Source organism: Pantherophis guttatus, chromosome 2 (assembly GCF_059756535.1).
Source record: "Pantherophis guttatus breed Tessera chromosome 2, ASM5975653v1, whole genome shotgun sequence".
Taxonomy (NCBI): Eukaryota; Metazoa; Chordata; class Lepidosauria; order Squamata; family Colubridae; genus Pantherophis; species Pantherophis guttatus.
This window is the reverse complement of record NC_142064.1, coordinates 169,579,369-169,586,101: the sequence shown is the minus strand read 5'-3', so window position 1 is coordinate 169,586,101 and position 6,733 is coordinate 169,579,369.

The following is a 6,733-nucleotide window of genomic DNA, read 5'->3' as shown; positions in this document are numbered from 1 at the left end:
TTTATTTGTGCCAATTTTTTTTCATGTGTCCATGTCTATGTCTATATTTTGTCTATGTCTATACTATTCCTTGTACTTGTTGTCAAATGAATGAATGAATGAATGAATGAATGAATGAATGAATGAATGAATGAATGAATGAATGAATAAGCAAGCAAGCAAGCAAGCAAGCAAGCAAGCAAGCTTTATTTTCTTGTTTGCTATTTCAGGGAAGAGGGCCTGTCAAGGAGAGGCCCTGGCTCTTCCCTGTTCTTTGGCATCTTGCTCCAGAACTTCACCTTATATCTGGATGGGGACACCAAAGACACAGATGTAAGGTCTTTGTTTATGGACTTCCAAAATAAGTGTCACTACTCTCTTACATGAGCTGTTAAACGTTCAGTGGACACTTGTGTTCAATAATTAAAACAAGGAAAGAAGTCAGGATCATGATGAATTAAAAGTCTTTCTCTCCCTCTTTCCCTTTCTCCTTTCCTTTCCTTTCCTTCTTTCCTTTCCTTTCCTTTCCTTTCCTTTCCTTTCCTTTCCTTTCCTTTCCTTTCCTTTCCTTTCCTTTCCTTTCCTTTCCTTTCCTTTCCTTTCCTTTCCTTTCCTTTCCTCTCCCCTCCTCTCCTCTCCTCTCCTCTCCTCATCTCCTGATGCAAACTGGATATGACTCCCCTCGGTTGAATTTGTGCTCTAGACAGAAATTTTGATTGCTGCTGGTATATTTCCTGTTGATCGGCATCATGTCTGCTTGGGCATCTGGATCTCCTGTTAGGTTGACAATAGAGACCCTGAGGCTGTTGCTTCATGGGGAGTTTAACTTTGTATCTGGTAGCCTTAAGCCTAAGGTAGTCCAGGAGTTTATGGCCATCATGGCAACAAATGAACTTGCCCCAAATCACTACACCTCCAATGCCTACCAGGGGTCAAACAATAGTTTTTGTCTTGTAGCAGTTGCAACATATCTAGTTTTAGAGAACATCACTTTCATTCTGTTGCTATTATGAAATCATTCTCTAGTTACTTTCTGATTTGCTAGTGTCAGCCCATCTCATCAGGAGATAGGACCTGTAAAATCAGCCTATCCAACATGCCTGATGGACCTTGTTGGATGTCAGAGGAAGCTTGGGTTTCTCATTGAGGATCTGGTGGGCCATCTGGCTGAGGTCTTACTTCGGGAAAAAACTCAATAAAGTTCCGTAAAGCTCTAGTTTTGCAAGAACTCCTCCCCAAGCTGGCCACTTTGGCTGAACTGTAGTAGTCTGGGTCACTAGGTGCCACCATAGTGTCCATTTTAGCAAAAGGTCCTGACAGTGGGGCCTGTGACCTATGACAGGAGGCAGGTAGTTCTTTCACAGCCATGCAATTATGGCCAATCAACTCTAGCAAGAGACATGCCAGTTCCCCCAACTTCTTCTGCTCACAAAGGAGTGTCTTTCTTCAAAAAAGCTTTAATTAACATCTGTTGAGTTTTGAGCTAGACAAGGTCCATATTAGTTAGTTTAATAATATTTCCATTTTTAAATTAATAATCATTAAAGTTTAACTATGTTCCAAATATATCCATAGAAGAAGGAACAAGTGGGGGAGGGGAATGGGGAAATCTTATACTTTCCTTTTTTTTCTCTGGTGAAAATCAATAAGGGCTTTCTTGTCAAAAGAAGGAGCAGTTTCAACCTCCCCAAATCCTAGGGAATTAAGAGGGAACAGAGATGGCTCCAGGGACACAAGATCAGGGTCGTTATATGGAATAGAAAAACATATAAAACCTAAAAATCAAAATATAAAGGATAATGCATGGCTCATTGACTCTGGGGCAACCAATCATACAACTCACGAGAGGAAATTACTATCATCATTTAATGAAGAAAAATTCTTAATTAAAGTAGCTAATCAAGACGAAGTTCAAGTTATAGGAAGGGGAAATGTAGAACTACCCGGATTAGGAAAAATAGAGGGGGTACTATTGGTACCAAAAATACCCCACAATATTCTCAGTGCAATCAAACTAAGCAAGGAGTCAAATATAGATATAACGTTTTCAGAGGGAAAGGTCATGTTAGAGAGGAACAAGAGAAACATAGGTAATGTAACGATCAAAGGAGATCTGCCTTACTTGTACGTAGAAGAAAATTGGCTACCCAGCATAAACACAAATGTAGAATCAAACATTGATATAGAAATAGAAGAGGATAGAAATAATGACAATGATGAAAGTGAAACAGAACATAATGATAAAGTTATGCTAGACAACAACACACACACAAACAAAAAGCCCATAATAGGAAAGCCAATACATGATGAATGTGCACACATACTCCATCGAAAATTAGGACATGCTAGTTTTCCTGTAATACAAAAAATGAGTAACCATGCTGAAGGTGTCAAAATAAAAGACTGTGAAAATTACCTGGAATGTTCAGTATGTAAATGTTCAAAACTGAAGACTAAACTTAGACCAAGGAAGGCAACATGAACCACCAGTCACATCTTCAATTTAGTGCACATGGACCTAGTAGGTCCATTAACACCATCAATCACATGCAAAAAGCGATTTTTCTTCACAATAGTAGATGACTACAGCCGCTACGGTTTTGTCTACACTCTAAGACATAAAAGTGAAGCCTTCCAAAAATTTAAAGAATTCCATAAACGGGTAGAGACCCAACACCACATCCAGATCAAACAAATTATGACAGATAGAGGGTCTGAATTCATGTCAAAAGAATTCTCTCAATGGCTTAGATCAAAGGGAATGTTACATTTTAGCTCTAGCCCTTTTTTGGCCTTTCAAAATGGCATCCTAGAACGATGAAATTCCACCCTACAAACTATGATTAGATGTACATTAGAGGATGCAGAATTAGACAAACATTTCTGGTCAGAAGCCCTGGTATATTCCAACTATACTCTCAACCGATTTTGGTCCAGCGTCATAAACAAAACCCCATATGAATTGATGTACAATAAAAAGCCCCAGATAGCACATCTGCATGTGTTTGGAGTTACTGCAGATGTGCATATCCCTAAACAATTACGACATAAAGGAGATAAGGTGTCCAGAAGGCTTAGGTTCATGGGTTATGAGCCAGGCACGAAAGGATATAGGTTTATTGACAATAACAACAAATTTATACTATCTAGGACCACTGTGTTCCATGAACAAACGAACTGGTCCAAAATACACCTCAGTGAGATACAACCGATACTAGGATTGAGCAACAACCATCAAAATAGAACAGGAAAAGAAAAACGAACGCACATATCACAGGAAGACAACACCAAGGTATGGATGGGAAATCACCCCAAAATTAAAGTAGATTCCCTTACTCAAAAGGAAGCAAAATACTTACATGATAGTAATAGCACATCAGAAAAACCCATTAGATGCAACAGAAATCAAATGCCCAAACGATTCAAAGATTATGTAATGCACATACACAATGACCTAGTCACACGAAACACATATGAAGAAGTATTAAAACTTCCACACGAAGAGAGGGTCAAATGGGAATCAGCCATGTCTAAAGAAATGGATAGTTTAAGAGAGTTAAACGTATTCACCCCAGCTCCAGTACCAAAGGATAAGACAACAATAGGCACCAGATGAATCTTCAAAATTAAAACTTTAGAGTGGGGCAACACACTGTATAAAGCATGATTGGTAGCTCAGGGATTCACCCAGAGATACCCAGAAGACTATACCGACACATACTCCCCTACTGTGAGAGCAGAGAGCGTTAAAACAGCTTTAGTAATAGCCTCAGCACTAAATCTAGAGGTTTTTCAGTATGACATACAGACAGCGTATCTACATGCAAAACTTGACAAAGAGATTTATGTAAGGGCACCCCACAGTAAAAACACAAACAGAAATGACACATGGTTACTTAACAAAAGTCTATATGGATTAAAACAATCCGGAAAGTGTTGGTACGAATGTCTGGTTGATGCACTCAAAACTATGAGATTTAATGCCACTGCAGCAGATAATTGTTTCTTCATCAGAAAAGAAGATGAGTCACCAGAATTTGTGTTAATATATGTGGACAATATTTTATATATTGGTAAGCATAAATAAATAAATAAATAAATAAATAAATAAATAAATAAATAAATAAATAAATAAATAATTTTATTTCTATACCGCCCTTCTCCCGAAGTACTCAGGGCAGTGTACAGCCAATTTAAAAACACAAGACACAACAATAATTAAAAATTAAAATAATTAAATAGATTTGGCCGATTTAAAACCCCAAAAATTTAAAATACCCCAATTTAAAATTATTAAATTGATAGCCCGGCCTGGCGGAACAACAGGGTCTTCAAAGCGCAACGAAACACCCGGAGGTCGGAGATCTTACGTATTTCCGGGGGCAGTTCATTCCACAGGGCTGGGGCTCCCACAGAGAAGGCCCTCCCCCTGGGTGTCGCCAGCCGACATAACTTGGCTGATGGCACCCTGAGGAGACCCTCTCTGTGGGAGCGGACTGGTCGGTGGGAGGCTATTGGTGGCAGAAGACGGTCTCGAAGGTACCCGGGTCCTATGCCATGGAGCGCTTTAAAGGTGGTAACCAACACCTTGAATCGCACCCGGAAGACCACTGGGAGCCAGTGCAGCTCGCGCAGGAGGGGTGTCACGCGGGCACAACGAGTTGCGCCCATAACCACCCACGCGGCCGCATTCTGGACCAGTTGGAGCCTCCGAGTGCTCTTCAAGGGGAGCCCCATATAGAGAGCATTACAATAGTCCAGCCGGGAGGTGACAAGGGCATGAGTGACCATGCGCAAGGCATCCCGGTCCAGAAAGGGCTGCAACTGGCGGATCAGGCGCACCTGATAAAAGGCCCCCCTGGCCACGGCCGTCATATGCTCTTCTAAAGACAGCCATGCGTCCAGGAGGACACCCAGATTGCGAGCCCTCTCTGTGGGGGGCAAAGATTCACCCCCAATAGTCAGCGATGGCACCTGCTGACTATATCGGGATGCCAGAAGCCACAGCCACTCGGTCTTGGACGGGTTGAGTCTGAGCCTGTTCCTCCCCATCCAGACCCGCACAGCCTCCAGGCAGCGAGACATCACATCAAGGGCATCGTTGGGGTGATCTGGGGTGGAAATGTACAGCTGAGTATCATCAGCGTACAGATGACACTTCACCCCAAAACCACGGATGATCTCACCCAGCGGCTTCACATAAATGTTGAACAGAAGGGGCGAGAGGACCGACCCTTGTGGCACTCCCCATGTGAGATGCCTCGAGGTCCACCTCTGCCCCCCTGCCAACACGAACTGCGAGCGGTCAGAGAGGAAGGAGGAGAACCACCGCAGAACGGTGCCCCCTATTCCTAACCCTCTTAACCGCCGCAGCATGTTACCATGGTCGATGGTATCAAAAGCCACTGAGAGATCTAATAGGACTAGGACAGAGGAGCAACCCTTGTCCCGAGCCCTCCAGAGATCATCCACCAACGCGACCAATGCCGTTTCTGTGCTGTGCCCCTGCCTGAAGCCCGACTGGCACGGGTCTAGATAGATAGCTTCATCCAGGTGCCCGGGGAGTTGTCGTGCCACCACACTCTCAACAACCTTCGCCACAAAACGAAGGTTGGAGACCGGACGGTAGTTAGCTAATTCTGCCGGGTCCAGGGAAGGCTTCTTGAGGAGGGGCCTCACCATCGCCTCTTTCAAGGCGGCGGGAAAGGCACCCTCACTCAGAGAAGCAGTTATAATCCCCTGGAGCCAGCCTCGTGTAACCTCCCGGGAGGCCAGTACCAACCAGGAGGGACACGGGTCCAATAAACATGTGGCGGCACTAATCCTACCCAGAACCCTGTCCACATCCTCGGGAGCCACAGGATCAAATTCCTCCTTTTAAAGATAAAAGGGATGTTTTTGCCACTAAATTAGGAGAACATTCTTCGTTAAAATCACTAGGAAGGATAAATAAATACCTTGGAGTGCACATTAATAAAACCGATAAGGGTTTCAGTCTATCACAAAAGGAGAAAATAACTGAACTTTTAAACAAATGTAACATGATTGATGCTAAACCTTGTGATACCCCCATGCAAACGGACTTTCTAAAAAATATGAACAATTCGTCTCCAGAATTTAAGGATAATACACTTTATAGGTCAGTCATTGGTTCCCTTTTGTATATTGCGAATTGGACTAGGCCTGACATTGCTTTACCACTTAACTTATTATCTAGGCATGTAAGCAAACCACTGGTCTATCATTGGGAAGCAGTAAAAAGAGTATTAAGATATTTAAAATATAGTTCAGATTTTTGTTTATTATTAGAACCAGACAAATTTGAGAGGCCAATCCTTACATGCTGCGCAGATGCTGACTGGGCGGGTGATACTAAGAGCAGGAAGAGTACATCCGGACACGTATTCTTTCTCAACAACTGTCTAGTTCACTGGTACATGGGAAAACAGAATTTAGTAGCGACTTCAACTACGGAAGCTGAATATATTTGCCTTTTCAAAGCCACTAATAATCTCATTTGGTTCAATGATTTATTAACAAACATTTGGAGAACTCCATCACAACCCATTATCATGTATGAAGATAATAAGGCTGCAATTGAAATATCAAGGGCAGATGCTATTGGACAACGATCTAGACATATAGACATAAGATACAAACATGTAAGACAGCTTTCAAAAGATGGTTTCATTAAAACTATACACTGTGACACCAAAGATCAAATAGCTGATATATTAACCAAGCCATTACAAAC